The sequence below is a fragment of the Oryx dammah genome, unplaced genomic scaffold (assembly GCF_014754425.2).
Source record: "Oryx dammah isolate SB20612 unplaced genomic scaffold, SCBI_Odam_1.1 HiC_scaffold_16, whole genome shotgun sequence".
In the NCBI taxonomy this organism is placed as follows: domain Eukaryota; kingdom Metazoa; phylum Chordata; class Mammalia; order Artiodactyla; family Bovidae; genus Oryx; species Oryx dammah.
Window position 1 is genome coordinate 18,673,638 of NW_024070200.1, and position 17,475 is coordinate 18,691,112.

Consider the following 17,475-nt stretch of genomic DNA (forward strand, 5'->3'; position numbering starts at 1 on the left):
TGAAATCTGGTTGTCATTGTCTCCCAGAATTCTTGTCTATTTTTCTCTTTGCTTCCATCTCTGCTCTGATACTGATTATTTTCTGCTTTTTGCCTAGCATTCTATTTTTGAACAACTACTCAAAAGTAGAAACCAGTAATGCAAGAGGGACTGTACGAGCTGCTTTCAACTTTCAGATGGATATTTTCCCTGTCTAAAAGTTACCACAATTGCTTTCCCCGAAGAACCAGCTCTCATTGTTTTATGAAAGGTCTTCATTCTGCTATGCCTTGCACTCATAGACTAACGCTTACAACACATTATTCTTTCATGCTATACCTGGATGCCTACTGTAAAGCCTCTGAATGATTGACAGGTGCCGGCTAGACAAGTTTATATGTGGTAAACCCTAAAGCATATTTAGAAAGCAGTAAAAAGAACACTGCTAAAAATGTTTTGTCTCTTTAAGACTGATCAAGCAGTTTAACTGATAAATCCTCCCTTGACATAAAAGAACAAAAACTGTAAATCTACTATATATAATTTTATTGGGAAGTAATAGTGCTATTTATTTTTTGACAACACACTTTATTTCCTTGCAAAATAGGAGAAAACTCTAAATCAAAATGCTTATTTTATAGAAGCAATGCCACTCAGCTGACTAATATCCTGCCATTTACTAAGGGTAAAATGTTGAAGAGTGATGCATCCAACTTGTTAAACATCTGAACAATAACTAAACTGAAGAATGTGAGATGACAGTATATTTCTCATAATTTCTATATACTCAGTTTCATAAAGAAGTACACACATATTCTCTGACAATTGTATCTTTTAGTAATAGAAAGTATAAAACTTTTTGAAAAGGAGTAGCAAAGAATTTATGTTTATATTATCACATTAATAAATACCTACTAAATTCCTAGCAATACACAGACTGTGAGAAATTTGAACTTCAGACATTGATAGCTAGACAAACTGACAATGTACTCTTTTGGACCCTGCATGCATGCTAAGTCATTTCAGTAGTGTCTAACTCTTTGCAATCCCATGGATTGTAGCCCACCAGGTTTCTCTGTCCACGGGATTCTCTAGGAAGAATACTGGAGAGGTTTGCCATGCACTCCTCCAGGGATCTTCCTGACCCAGGGATTGAACCTGTGCCTATTACATCTCCTGCACTGGCAGGCAAATTCTTTACCATTAGCCCCACCACTAGCTCCTCCTCAAGATTAAGGTCATAGAGAAAGAAATGTATTTAGTGTAGTTAACTTATTCTGCAACAAAAATATATGGATAGAACTTAGAAATTTTGAATGTATAAGTACATTTTAATTATTATTTATGCAAAGTTTTCTTCTAATGACAGCACAATTTTTATGCTACAAATCAAAATGTCTACAAGTCAGATCTCTATAAACTTTCTACTGTGCTATAATTCTTCAATGTATAATTTCTGAGAAAATAAGGGGCTTTGGAATAGTATTGAAATAACATTTCTTGTGATTTCAGCTTGCAGTAATGTGTAATAGGGTAAATAAACACATGTGAGTTTAAACGCTGTGGTATATTATTTATTTTGTTGATTTTTTCTAAAGAATATGTGAAGCTTGGTATAAACATATATGCATATTAAGCACATATATATTCAACATAGACACTGACATCAGAAAATATTAGACAATGAGATCAGAAAAGAATCAAGTCCCAAATGAGAGAGGAGGAAATAATGTATGTGTGTGTATGTATGTATGTACAAAGGTACTCTCATAAATAAAATGTTCTGTCTTATGAAATTTTTTTAAGATGAAAATACTAACAATAATATCTCAGATTTCTTATTTAAAGAATGCTGACCTATGTACTCGGCAAGTCTTTCAACAAGATATTTATAAAATTATATTCCATATTATCTGTATAGATGTTTTTAAGTTACCTTCTAGAAAACCAAAGGCATAAGTTTAAATCAAAGCCCTAAGGAACTTTCTATGGAAGACTAAAGAAAATGAAATAAGATTAAATGTTGCTGATAATCTGACTTGCCACAGATGAAGAATTTAAGGAAACTAAAGCAATGATTCTCAAGGTGTTGTCTCCAGATCAGAAGAGTTAGCATCACAGAAGATCTTGTTAGTGTGTGTGACTACTAAGGTCATATTTCAATTCTACTGAATCAGAAAATCCCAGGGCAGGGAATGAAATCTTTATTTGATCAAAGATCTTCAGATTATTCTGAATCACTTTAAAGGTTGAGAACTACTAAACCCGGTGTGACATTTCTCAGAATGTGTTTCATGGATCATTAGCCCCAGAAAGTATCAAATAGTATCCCAGGAAAGAAAAAAAAATATTCTAGTGAAAACATAAAACTTCGGGTGAAGGTTAGTTAAATAGGTTTCTTTACCATAAGCTTTAATGTGATCAGGGTTGCATTCATGTGATCAGGGTTTAATGTGATACTTTTGCCTTAATATCCCAAAGTTGGTTCTCCAATTAACAGCATTAGTATCATGGGAACAGATAGAAATATGCATATCAAATCCTATTCTAAAACTACTGAATTTGAATCTGCAATTTTATGTACAGTAAGTCTGCAGAGCATTGTGCTGAAATGTGAATTAAGGGATATTGCAGAGTACAGATATGTGCAATCTGCTAAAAAATGCATTGGAGACAATAGTGAGAAAATCTGAGCCAGAGATGCATGTCCAGCATGTGGTTAGAAATCATTTGTGTCTGGGATGATCTGGGTTACAAAAGGCAGAAGAAAAGCATCTCTTTCTATGGAATTCATTTTCACTGTAATGGAGTGAAGAGCTGGGATTAGAAGAGGATATCTTAAAAATAACTAGAACACCTGTTTTCAAAGATTTAATTCTGTCTTTAGGCAATGTCAATCAGTCAATCAGAAAGTAATCATCTTAGTCTATGAACACAGGAAAAGGAGATATGGACGAAGATAGCTGATTTAATAGAGAATATTTAAACTCCTTTTTATTAAACATATTGACTTTAAGTTTCAAAATCTTATAGTAGTTCACATTTGGGTGAAATCCTTGGAAACATTCTTGGCAAGAATGTTTCCAAGGAAGAATTTCAATCGCTTTGGAATTAACCCAAAATGAAAACAGCCTTCAACAATAATGTGCTCACATTCAGTGGTTTCTTCCTTAAAGCCACACAATATTTTCCTCAGATTTTCAAGAGGGCATCAGTTGGAAGGTCTAAAAATACCAGTATTTATGAATAGGTAAGATATTAAAGCAAACATTATGAAATCAAAGATAAGATATAATTGTCTTATGCTATATATATACTCTAGCAATATACATAATTGTGATAACATTAGAAGCAAAAATGTAAAAGAAAATAATTCATTTAATTTTTATAAAATATCTTTATGAGATTAAAAGTAAGTTTTGCCTACTTGGATAAAAATACCAGCTATTATAGTAAAAGTGACTCACAACTGTGAACCCAATAAGATGCAATTTTATTGAGCTATTAATTTAAAAATATAATAATTTTCTGAAAAACAGAAATATCTAGAAAGTAATAATTCTTCATACTATTATTAGAACATAATGATGATGCTATCTCACATAGTAGTGATGCAGATAATACCAAAATATTTTCAAGTAGAATTATACTATAATAAAAACATATAATCTGTTTAATGGAAAATAATATTTTTCTTTTTACTGGAGTGTGAAAATTAAAGCACTTAATTTTCACATATTAACTGTGTGTTTAATTAAAGCTAGATAGCTAGAGAGACAAAGAAATAACTAGTACTAGAGTTTATAATACATAGATCCAGATAACAAAATAGAAATCTTGTTTCAGAATGCAGTGGAAATTCTAATCATGGTTAAATTCATCATACACAGAAGAACCATTTAAAAGTTACCCTTTTATCATGATAAGACAATGTTTATTAAACACTTACCTTATAAAAGTCTTACTGAAGGAAAAGACTGTGATTTGGGAAGCTGGTGCCTGTTAAGAAAAAACAGATGCTTTCATGCATTCATGCCCTCTGCTCTCCCCTTTTGGCTTGAAATCTTTCTTATATTTCCAAAGAAAAAAGTTTCTTTCAGGCCCACTTTTAAAAATACCACTTATGTGAAACCCCTGCTGCGTGAAGCAAAAAAAAAAAAAAATCATTAACTGTGGAAGAGGTGTTTTTTCCTGCTGACTGCAAATGCATCTTCCTATGTTGCTTTCTTAATGACCTTGGAAACTTCAGAAATCATGAAACCATAAATACATGTGTAAACTTTGGACCCCTATGCTTTATACAACCCAGACATTTTAGAAAGGTAAAGATCTAGAAGTGGGATTTATTAGTCTAAATACAATCAATTATTTATTTAGTAGAATTATTGAACTTGAGGTCATTTAGTAATGCAGTTTTCTGTTTGGGATTTGTGGACTCAATTTAGCTACTAGAGTATTGGAAGTATCCACATTAGCTTTAATATTTCAAAAGGCCTAAACATTTGCACAGAGTAAGCAAAATTCTAAGATTCTTTGTTTTAGCTGAATTTATACAAATTATGGTGAGTTTGTGGAGGCAAGTATACCCCTGCTCATGCTATGTGAGTATAGCATCCAACTCTTTTTGATCCCACAGACTGTAACCCACTGTGCTCCTCTGTCCATGGGATTGTCCAGGCAAGAATACTGGAGTGGGTTGCCATTGCCTCCTCCAGGGGTCTTCCCCACCCAGGGATTGAACCAGTGTCTCTTGCCTCTCCTGCACTGGCAAGTGGATTCTTTACGAGACCTTGAATCATTTAATATATGTAATTTAAATGTGCATACATGCGTGTATGTACAGGATTCATATAGAGAAAAATTAAAAGATAAATTTAAAAATTGGAAATTATTTATCTTGTGTTAAATGATGTGCCTAAGTTAAATATCTAGTGGTTAAAAGGTGAAGACAAACACCTAACATTATTTCTTAATCCAGTATTCATTTTCTGGAATAATAGGGAAGTAAGTTTTTTTACTTCAAGGTAGCAACTACATCAAGGGAGAAATTGTAATAGCATTGCCTTTCAAATTTATTAAAGTAACAAAGGTAAAAAGTTTTAATTTATATTCTCTAAATAGTAACTAGGCTGTAGAAATACATAAGCAATTATCTTTAATTGCCTTAGAGAAAAAAAGTATTTAGGATGCTAGAATAGGTTACAGGCCCAAAGCAAACATTCATTCCTATTTAAACTGTTATTATAAGTTTTTATTTGGGGATAAATTTAGATTTACAGAAAAACTGTGAATACAGAAGTTTTCATGTACTACACATCCAGTTTCCCCTATTATTAACAACTTATATCAGTGTGGTACGTTTGCTATGCTTAACTAATAGATTATTAGTTAAAATTCCATGATTTGGGTTTCCTTGGTTTTTATATAATGTCCTTTCTCTACTCTAGGATCCCATCCAGTTATCATAGTATATTTATCATATGTTCTTAAGCTTCTCTTGGCTCCAATAATTTCACAGACTTATTGCTAATAATTTTTACAGTTTTGAGAAGTACTGGTCAAGAATTAACCTCAATTAGGGTTTTATCATGATTTTGTTGTTTTTATCATGATTCAGCTGGTCCAATGTGTTTTGGAGACGACTACAGAGGTAAAATGCCATTTTCATCACATCATATCAAACATGTGACAGCGTAGGTGACTTACTGTAAAGGTTAACCTTTATCACCAGCCAAGATGGTGTTTATCAGGTTTGTTCACTTGTAAGATATTTCCTCCTTTCCATGCTGTACTATTTAAAATACAGTTATCACAAATGACTCACACTTAAGAAGTGAGGTATACTCCTTTGAGGGAGGAATATATCTATAACCATTTATATGTATATTACGATAAAGAATTCATATTTTTCCAATAATCCCCCTTAGATACTTCTGGCCTCCTCCCCTCACTCGGAATGTGATTTTATTTGGAAATAGGGTTGTTGCAGATATAGTTAAGATGCCATCCTACTGAAGCACAGTAGGTCCCCTAATCTGTTATGACTGCGACTCTGATAAAGAGGGGAAATTTGGACACAGATAAGCACAAAAGGACAACACAGTTGATTCAAAAACCTCAGGAATTCCCAGTAAATCTGAAACTGGTCCACATATATACAAGGCAAGGACAGACCAAGAAAAAGAGGCAAATCTAGCCATATTGATAAGTGGCAAGTTTAAAAAGCAAGGGAACTTAATTTGCAAGGTTTGTCTTGGGTGGCAATAAGTTGAGTAGATCTCCATACCCATCTGCCAGAATCTTAAGGGTTTACATAGAAGGGATCACTTGGGTTGAGTCATATATAGCATCCAGATGGTCTCAATAACATATCACTCTCTCAGGGCTTCATCCTTGAAAATGACTCCCACTGTGGGGCCAGCAGAGAGAATGTAAAGTCCAACATATGTGAGGGATGAAGAACCTCAGATGGGTTTGGTCCAGATCCTGGCTCTGTGGGTGGTTGTATCTTCTGGATGACGTTCTCTAACACACACTATGTTAAGATTAAACATCTCCCTGCTACAAGCCAAGAAGTTGCCAGAATCTTGAGAGAAACCTGGAGCAGGACCTTCCCTACTGATTTTGGAGGGAGCCTGGCCCTAAGTACACCTTGATCTCAGATATGTGGTCTTTAGAAGGGGGAGATAATACATTTCTGAGGTTAAGCTACCTAGTTTGGGGTACATGTTAGGGTAGTCCCTAGAAACTAACATGAGCAGTACCATAATTATTAACCTGTACCCCATGGGGAACAGGTTGATCAATTAGAGTACACTGTTATTGTGCAGTTTTACTTGTATTGAGTCCTTTCATAATGTTAAAGGACTTGCATTGGGTCCCTTTATAATGTTAAACTCCTTCCCAATGTCATTAGGTCAGCAGCCTGTTCCTCACCTCCCTTCACTGAGGCTATTTCCTATGAGTGGTTGACATACTAAGTTGTTTCATTACACTCTGCATTCTATCCTTGCATCATTCAGTTTTCTAAATGATTGTTTTATCTGCATAAAGTGAAGTTCTCATTTTGTGTTATAAAAGTCTAAGTAAAGTGTTAGTTGCTCAGTCGTGCCCAACTCTTTGTGACTCCATGGACCACAGCCCACCAGGTCTTCTCTGTTCATGGGATTTTCCAGGCAAGGATACTGGAGTGGGTTGTATTTCTTTTTCCAGGGGATGTTTCCCGACCCAGGGATTGAACCCAGGGCTCCTGCACTGCAGGCAGATTCTTTACCAACTGAGCAATGAGGGAAACCCATACAAAATCCCCAAAGGTCTGACAAATGCAGTATCATACAGAATATTTTTACCATCTGAAATATCACCTGTGGTTCTCCTATTCAAATCACCCTACCTCTCCACAAGCAAACTCCTAGCAAATATGAATCTGTGTATTATCTCTATCTTTGCCTATTTGGAATGTCATATAATTGGAATTATGGATTAAACTTGTTCATACTGGCTTCTTTCCCTAAGGAACATGCATTTAAGATTCACCCATGTCTTTTTGTGGAATGAGAACTCATTTTTTATCAGCAAATAATATTGCATTGTATTAATATATGACAGTTTGGTAGTCTAGTCGCTTACTGAAGGACATCTTAATTGGTTCCTGTTTGGGATAGTTTTGAATATGTCTGATATAAACATTTATGTGGAGGTCTTTTGCAGAAATAAGTTTTCAAATAACTTGAGTAAATACCTAGGAGTGAAAGAGATAAATCATAAGACTATATTTAACTTTGAAAGAAAGTACCAGACTATCTTTCAAAGTGGCTGTACTATTTTGTATTCCCATTAGCAGTGAAAGAGCATTACTGTTGCTCTAATTATTGCCAGCAATTGGTACTGCTCGTGCTTGGAATTGTAGCTATTCTAACAATGATATCTTACTGTTGTTTAAATTTGAATTGTTTTACAGCAAATGATGTTGGGCATCCTTTTACATGTTTTTCCTTTTACATGTTTTTCCATATATAGGTTTTTAAATTGAGGTAACTGTTTAGATTTGGGGATAATTTTGTTGTTGTTGTTAATTTTCTAATTGTTGGGTTTTACAGTTCTTTGTATTTTTTGAACATAAGTCCTGTATCATATTTTTTTTCCAGTCTGTGGCTTGTCTTTTTATTCTCTTAGTAATGGCTCTTATAAAATAGAACTTCTTAATGTTAATAATGTTTAACTTATTAGTTTTCACTCAAAGATAGTATACTTAATATTTAAAATACATAAAGAATGAATATATTAATAACTCAATGGTAAAAAAAAATACAAGCAACCCTGTTAAAATTAGGCAGAGGATCTGAATAATTTTTCCAAAGAAGACATGTAAATGGTGAACAGGCAAATGAAAAGATGCTGAGTATCACTAACCCTTCAGTTCAGTTCACTTCAGTCACTCAGTCATGTCTGACTCTTTGTGACCCCATGAATCACAGCACCCCAGGCCTCCCTGTCCATCACCAACTCCTGGAGTTCACTCAGACTCACATCCATCAAGTCAGTGATGCCATCCAGCCATCTCATCCTCTGTCGTCTCCTTCTTCTCCTGCTCCCAATCCCTCCCAGCATCAGAGTCTTTTCCAATGACAACTCTTCGCATGAGGTGGCCAAAGTACTGGAGTTTCAGCTTTAGTATCATTCCTTCCAAAGAAATCCCAGGGCTGATCTCCTTTAGAATGGACTGCTTGGATCTCCTTGCAGTCCAAGGGACTCTCAAGAGTCTTCTCCAACACTACACTTCAAAAGCATCAATTCTTCAGTGCTCAGCCTTCTTCACAGTCCAACTCTCACATCCATACATGACCACTGGAAAAACCACAGCCTTGACTAGACGGACCTTAGTCGGCAAAGTAATGTCTCTGCTTTTGAATATACTATCTAGGTTGGTTATAACTTTTCTTCCAAGGAGTAAGCGTCTTTTAATTTCATGGCTGCAGTCACCATCTGCAGTGATTTTGGAGCCCCCAAAAAATGAAGTCTGACACTGTTTCCACTGTTTCCCCATCTATTTCCCATGAAGTGATGGGACCAGATGCCATGATCTTCATTTTCTGAATGTTGAGCTTTAAGCCAACTTTTTCACTCTCCACTTTCACTTTCAACAAGAGGCTTTTTAGTTCCTCTTCACTTTCTGCTGTAAGGGTGGTGTCATCTGCATATCTGAGGTTATTCATATTTCTCCCGGCAATCTTGATTCCACCGGTTTCTTCCAGTCCAAAGTTTCTAATGATGTACTCTGCAAATAAATTAAATAAGCAGGGTGACAATATACAGCCTTGATGTATTCCTTTTCCTATTTGGAACCAGTCTGTTGTTCCATGTCCAGTTCTAACTGTTGCTTTCTGACCTGCATACAGATTTCTCAAGAGGCAGGTCAGGTGGTCTGGTATTCCCACCTCTTTCAGAATTTTCCACAGTTTATTGGGATCCACACAGTCTAAGGCTTTGGCATAGTCACTAAAGCAGAAATAGATGTTTTTCTGGAACTCTCTTGCTTTTTCTATGATCCAGCAGATGTTGGCAATTTGATCTCTGGTTCCTCTGCCTTTTCTAAAACCAGCTTGAACATCAGGAAGTTCATGGTTCATGTATTGCTGAATCCTGGCTTGGAGAATTTGGAGCATTACTTTACTAGCGTGTGAGATGAGTGCAATTGTGCGGTAGTTTGAGCATTCTTTGGCATTGCCTTTCTTTGGGATTGGAATGAAAACTGACCTTTTCCAGTCCTGTGGCCACTGCTGAGTTGTCCAAATGTGCTGGCATATTGAGTGCAGCACTTTCACAGCCTCATCTTTCAGGATTTGAAACAGCTTCACTGGAATTCCATCATCTCCACTAGCTTTGTTTGTAGTGACACTTTCTAAGGCCCACTTGACTTCAGGGAATTGCAAATAAAAACACAATGAGATGTCACCTGACATCTGTTAGAATGGCTACAATCAAAGAGATAAGAGACAAGTGTTGGAAACTGCATGAATTTTTTCAAAAAATTAAAAATTGAACTATCATATGATCCAGCAATTCCATTTCTGGGTATATATTCAATAGAATTGAAATCAAGATCTCAAAGAGATAGCTGCACCCTCATGTTTGTTATAGCATTCTTAAAATAGCCAATTACAGATACCCAAATGTCTGTGGGTAGAGGAATGGATAAAGAAAATATGGTATACACATACAATGGAATGTTATTTGTGTGTGTCCTCTGTCATGTCTGACTCTTTGACACCCCATGGGCTGCAGCCTGCCAGGCTCCTCTGTACCTGGAAATTTCTGGGGAGGAGTACTGGAGTGGATTGGCATTTCCTTCTCCAGGGGATCTTCTTGGCCCAGGGATCAAACCTATACCTCCTGCACTGGCAGCCAGATTCTTTACCCACTGTGCCAATTGGGAAGGAAATTCTATTATATGACATCATGAATGGACTTGAAAGACATTAAGTGAAGTGAAATAAGTCAGCCACAGAAGAATACACAACTCCACTTAAATGAAGTGCATAAAACAGTCAAAATTATCGGAACATAAAATAGAACAGTGGTTGCCAAGGTTTGGGGGAGGGGGAATGGTGATTTGTTGTTCAATGAGTAAAAAGTTACCATTAATCAAGATGAATAATTTCTAGCGATCATCTGTGCAGCATAGTATCTATAGTTAACAATAAGGTATTGTACACTTAATCTGTTAGAAGAAGCAAAATACATGTACTTGAAAGACAGAAAAGTATAAGGGAATCGCAAAAATTCCCACAAAGGCTGTGAAACAGCACCCACAAAGGCTGTGAAACATGAAGGTATTTGAGAAATACTGAAAATCCTAGTCATATAGTTGTAGAAAGTGATGGTTTAGGAGGCTGCAAAGATAGATTGAGGGTATGTTTTGAAAGAGCTTCTATGCCATGATCAGAAATTGGGGCTTTTTTTTTCCATCAATTTCTAAAGGACTAATTCATATGTTAGGGTATATAGGCACCATATTTGTGTTATGAACGTAATTTTTAAGTTTTATTTTTAAATATTTTAAAATAATACTATAAAACAATAGTCTACTATCCATTACATAGATAACAAGATTAGAAAGAAGTCTGGATTTTGTAACTTCAAAGTCCTATCTCAGATTAGTGATGGTTTATCAAATTACAGATCATACATTTGAGGGATAAGAGGGATAACTTTGGGATATTTGCCTCATAAGCAATATATCTACCAAATTTGGTTTCTATTTCTCTGTCTTGCTAATGAAAAGATGACTACTTTAAACAACAAAGTCTGAAAATTATTTAAGAGGTTTTTATGATGTGTGTTAACAAGTAAACTAAAATATAAATATACATTGAAATAAAGACTCTGATTGCATTAGACTACATTAGAATATTTTGGGGTGATGAATGCAGCCAACAACTAGATTAGAGTTGGCTCCTGTCCATGAATAGAGTTGAGAGCCACTTGGATCCTCCCAGCAAGGACTCTAGTTCTTAATTAACATAGACAATATTTTGGCTGTGTACATACAGCTTGAATTTAGATAATATTTTGATAAATAATCAGAAATATTGCATTCAGCACTATTGTTCTGTTTTTAAAAAGCCTAATAAAACATATGTCTTAATGAAGAATTATTATTCACAAGTGATCCCAAATAAGTCACACGGTATTTGTTGCCTTAATATTGGTAAAAATGGTATATAGACAAAATAACATACACTTAAGTGAAATAAATTGTAATAAATATAGCCTTATGCCTGTGTTATTTATACCCCTGGTTTAAAACATGACCTATATTTATTCTTCCTTTCTCTATTCTATTGTATTTTATGGTCATAAAATTTTTGATATATTCTAATTGGTAGAGATATGAAATAATTAAATAAACAGTGAAATGTAAAGCATGTCAGTTAGTGATAAATGGCATGAAAAAATAAAACATAAAAAAGGGTAACAGTTGTTAAGGTATATTTCTGAGGTGGAAAGGAAGAAGTGAGATGAATGAAGTCTTTACTGGAGAAGAGACTGGAAGAAAGTAGCCATCCATGTAAACATATGGTGAAGAGTGTTCCCGACAGAACTAGCAAATGAAAAGCTCATGATGATTTGTATATTATCTTTGAGGAAATGCAAGGAAGCCACCAGGAGTTGTTTACCACTTTGTCCATAGTATTTCAAAAGTCCTGACCTCATTGTGTTGCTGCTGCTGCTAAGTCACTTCAGTCGTGTCCGTGTCTGTGCGACCCCATAGACAGCAGCTCCCCAGGCTCCCCTGTCCCTGGGATTCTCCAGGCAAGAACCCTGGAGTGGGTTGCCATTTCCTTCTCCAATGCATGAAAGTGAAAAGTGAAAGGGAAGTCACTCAGTCGTGTCTGACCCTCAGTGACCCCATGGACTGCAACCTTCCAGGCTCCTCTGTCCATGGGATTTTCCAGGCAAGAGTACTGGAGTGGGGTGCCATTGCCTTATCTGTGACCTCATTATAGGAACTCAATAAATAATTTGATGATTCAGTCAATCATTCTAGCGCTGAGGGAGTAAGGGGAAGAGTGTAGGAGATTTAATACAGAAGTTCCAGAGGGGACTTATAGGCTAGTTTCAAAAACCTATGGCTTAGTCTAAGAGAAATGGGAAGTCATTAGGGCACTTGAAAAGTACAAGTAACAGCAACTGAAATACGTTTTAATAGGACCTTCTGGTATTGTGATTTTAGAGATTTAAGAAGAAAAGGTATGAAGCCAGGAGAGAAATGATAGCATTTTGGACTAAGATAGTTTCAGTGGATTTTGTAGAAATGGTAAGATTCTATATGTGCTTGAATATGTAAATTGCAGGACTTATTAACAGATTTATGAATGTGATTAGAAAAGAGTCAAAGAGGACACCAAGGTTGTCACATGAGTATCTGTAAGAATGTTATAAAGCATCCATAAGCATTATATCTACTGTTAGATATAGTTCCCTATGCTATACAGTGGGACCTTGGTTATCCATTTTAAATTTAGCAGTGTGTAATGCTGATCTCAGACTCACTAACTATCCCTTCCTCCCGTCCTTCCCTGCTGGGAAGCATAAGATTGTTCTCTAAGTGTGAATTTGTTGTATGGCTGAGTTGCTCTCCTGTGCACCTGAAATTATCATAGCATTATTAATCAGATGTACTCCAAAGTAAAATAAAAAGTTTTCAAAAATATACTGAGATGAGGAAGACTGTGGGAAGAACACAGCAGAAGAGAAGTAGAACAAGGAGTTTGTTTGGGAATACACTGAGTTTGAAATGTGTGTTAGACAATTTATGAAGCTGAATGGGCAACTAAATCACAATGATGAATTTCAGGCAATAGTTCTAGACTTGGGAGTTCTTAACATACATGGTATTTAAAGCCACATGATGAGATCATCAAGACAGTGAGGGTGTGAAGGAAATAGCCACAACTGAACTCTGGGGCACACTGATAGCCAAGAGATAAGGAGATGAGAAGGAACCCATGAATGAGATTATGAAGGAATGGCAAGTGAAATAGAAAGAAAACAAAAAGGAATTTTGGCAGGACCACGTATCAAGGAGAACGTGATGAAGTCAATATATCAATCAGATGAGAGGGGGTATGTCAAATAAGTTGAAAACTGACATGACAGGCATTGGCAGTTTGAACAAAAATCTGCAAAAGAACAGTGAAAATAAGTTTAATTAAGAAAGTTTAAATCAGAACAAGAAAAAAAAGAATTATAAACAGCAAAAGTAGGCAAGTCTTTTGACATTAACAGAGAGAGCAGGTGGTATCTGGAAATATATGTGTGCTTCAAGTTTTGTTTGTTTTAAGTAGAATAGTATTACATGATACTTACATGATCATGAGAATGATTCAATAGAGTGGAGAAGTTGACAATGGAGGATGGAAAGGGAGCACTTTGATACAGTGATGTACTTTGATACAGTGCTGTACTTGAATGGATGACGGGTTGTTCATAAATATGAATGGGCAACTTATCCGTAATAGCAGAAAAGAAGGCAGAGAGAGAATATGGACAGATTGGTAATGTGCGGAAATCATCTCTTCTTTTTCATGTTTTATCAGTGAAACAGAAAAGAAGATTATCCACAAGGGGTGAAGGAGGAGGCAGGAGGGCAGGAGGTGCTAGAAAATTAACAAGAAGATAAAAGAGGAAACCATGTTCATCTAAAACTGGAAACATGAACAAACTAGGAAACGTATTAGACTTACTAATATTAACACTATGGCTCATGTAGGTGTGTGGTCATTAAGTTAAAATGAGATCAGTGGACACAGTTTTGTCTTTTTCCCCAAACATGTTCAGCTACCTGGTATGGACATGGAGAAGACGTTGGGCTGAGTATAACCAGGATTGGGGCAAGACTTTGTCACAAGTAAACAATATATTCTATGTGATATGCATTCACATATAAGTAACTTCAAAATAAATAAATAAATACCCATCCATGTGAACATATATATGTATAACAACATGGGGGACTTCCTGGTGGTCCAGTAGCTATGACTCTGAGTTTCCCGTGCAGGGGGCCTGGGTTCCGTGCCTGGTCAAAGGAATGAGATCCCACATGCTACAACTGAGGACCCTGCATGTCACAAGCAGAACCCAGAGCAGCCAAATAAATAAATAAATAAATAAATAATATTTAAAAAGTAAAAGATCCTGTTTTTGTCTAATTTTAAAATTAGAAACAACATAAAAACTACTCTTTCGCCTGTGTAATCTCAAGAAATCATATTTAAAATACCATAGACAAAATAATGTAAAATCATTCAATAAAAATAAAACATTCAGCAATGAGCTGGATGAAACTGAAAGGGATTTACATAGTTCACATATCCTTGTGGATACTGATATTTCAATTATTGTATCTTTAGCAAGAGTCAAATATCAATCTCTCTGTCTCTCTCCTCATCCCTCTCCACCACCACCCACACACAAGCACTTTAATGTGTTTATCTGGGATAGGGAAATAAGTGGTGCCTGGTCAGGCATCAGTATAACTGCAGCTCAGAAGTCATCCATGTATCTTCAAATATGAGAACTACAACTCCTTCTAGTGGAAGTGAGTGGTTTCTTTTACCTAGAGAGTGATGAAGATGTACCTTTATCTTTCATTGGAGGCAAAGTCACTGTTCATTCAGCATTTACAATAAAGATTTAACTATCTCCCCAAAGCTACTTTGACAAAACAGATGGAAGGTTTCATTAAAAATATAAGACTCATCCTGAAAAACAAAACAAAAATTTTTAAATGTCCCATTTTTACAGTAGGTTCTCAATAACTGGTAAAAAACAATTTCATGAAACTTGTGACGGATTTCTTTGTAATAATGTAAAGTCATTAAATAAAAATAAAGGAAACATTCAGCAATGAGCTGGATGAAATTGAAAGCGATTTACATAGTTCACATTCATGCTTTTCAGTAGCAAACATTTTTGAACGTCTACCTACTTTCACAAAACTTTCTGACCAATTCCAGAGAAAGAATTATTTAGAGAAAAATGTGCATGTGCTAAGTCACTTTGTTTGTGTCTGACTCTTTGCTACACTGTGGACTGTAGCCTGCCAGGCTCCTCTGTCCATGGGATTTCCCAGGCAAGAATACTGGGATGGGTTGCCATTCTCTTCTCCAGGAGATCTTCCCAACCCAGGGATTGAACCCACGCCTCTTATGTCTCCTGCATGGGCGGGTGTGCTCTTCACCACTAGTGCCACCTGGAAAGCCTTTATTAAGAAAAAATGGGTGGAAGTATTGTATATCTATAAAGTGTATTCAAAAATAGACTTCCAAATTTTATTAGAGAGTTGAGAGAGTTGACTTATCCTTTGAACTTACCATTAACTGTTATTGAACAACTTCAGAGTTAAGGTCTATCCATATTTACCATAGACCAAGAGGATGAATATAAGTTAAATAAGCAGGGTGACAATATACAGCCTTGATGTACTCCTTCTCCTATTTGGAACCAGTCTGTTGTTCCATGTCCAGTTCTAACTGTTGCTTCCTGACCTACATATAGGTTTCTCAAGAGGCAGGTCAGGTGGTCTGGTATTCCCACCTCTTCCAGAATTTTCCACAGTTTATTGGGATCCACATAATCAAAGGCTTTGGCATAGTCACTAAAGCAGAAATAGATGTTTTTCTGGAACTCTCTTGCTTTTTTGATGATCTAGCAGATGTTGGCAATTTGATCTCTGGTTCCTCTGCCTTTTCTAAAACCAGCTTGAGCATCTTGAAGTTCATGGCTCATGTATTGCTGAAGCCTGGCTTGGAGAATTTTGAGCATTACTTTACTAGCGTGTGAGATGAGTGCAATTGTGTGGTAGTTTGAGCATTCAGAGTCCTTTGGACTACAAGAAGATCCAACTAGTCCATCCTAAAGGAGATCAACCCTGGGATTTCTTTGGAAGGAATGATGCTAAAGCTGAAACTCCAGTACTTTGGCCACCTCATGTGCAGAGTTGACTCATTGGAAAAAACTCTGATGCTGGGAGGAATTGGGGGCAGGAGGAGAAGGGGACGACAGAGGATGAGATGGCTGGATGGCGTTACCGATTTGATGGACATGAGTTTGAGTGAACTCTGGGAGATGGTGATGAACAGGGAGGCCTGGCGTGCTGCAATTCATGGGGTCGCAAAGAGTCAGACACACTGAGCGACTGAACTGAACTGAACTGAACTGAAGAGGATGAAAGTGGGAGTTGGTGCACGTCATAAGTGTTTATGTTACATTCACAGCTCTCATTTCCCTGTCAATGTTTATACAACTGCTTGAAATGTGAATTCCATTCCCTTGCAGGAATATCCTTTAGCTTCAGACAACATCCTTTTCTCAAACTGTAGGTCTAGATGCTCTACGTCTGCCAAAAAGTTTAACACTTGAGTAAGCTTCCAGGATTCACATATTTCTTCACAACTTTTCCCATTAATTCCGGGAAAAAAATGATTTAGTTTTAAAAAGACTTTAAATTTGGGACAGTCTTCAGGAGAATTCTCAGAGTTTTCTTAATTTGGGCTTCTGAAGGAGAAGTCTTAGATTAGAAACCTGGCTACACTAAGATAATTTGCTCCAGGAACTTCTGTTGTTTTCGTTTCCCAATAGCTGCCACTATATTGACATTCAAAGTTTTGATATTTCCAAAGTTTTTCCTTTTATGTACTCAGTGTATTAGAATAACACACGTGTCACCCTGATATCTCTCTCCTCTCCTCACTCTTTTCATCTACCAATTTCTCATTTTAAGTAGTACCTGTCAAAGTTGATAACATTTAAATTACATTCTGTAAAAATATTCAATTCTTCTATGAATGTTTTATAGGTTGACTGAATATACAGACAATGCTTGCATTCTATTTTTTTTTGTAGTAAACAATTTTTAAATTCTACCTACCAACAGTAGGTAGAATTATTTTTCCTTCTTTAAAGATAAAATTTAATAACCTCTGTTCCAAT

The 17,475-nt window shown here is 36.0% G+C and overlaps 1 long non-coding RNA gene across 2 annotated transcripts in view; it reads left to right on the forward strand.

The window, feature by feature from the left end:
* The window catches only part of LOC120875044, a 31,369-nt gene extending 14,681 nt beyond the window's left edge, over window positions 1-16,688 (forward strand). Inside the window, exons 4-5 of one of the 2 annotated variants that reach the window (XR_005723797.1) lie at window positions 5,997-6,000; window positions 16,679-16,688. This is a non-coding gene — a long non-coding RNA (uncharacterized LOC120875044). Of the gene's footprint in view, window positions 1-3,438; window positions 3,449-5,996; window positions 6,001-16,678 lie in introns of those variants that run through there. The other variant, XR_005723798.1, reaches the window with a different exon arrangement.
* The last annotated feature ends 787 nt before the right edge of the window (window positions 16,689-17,475 follow it).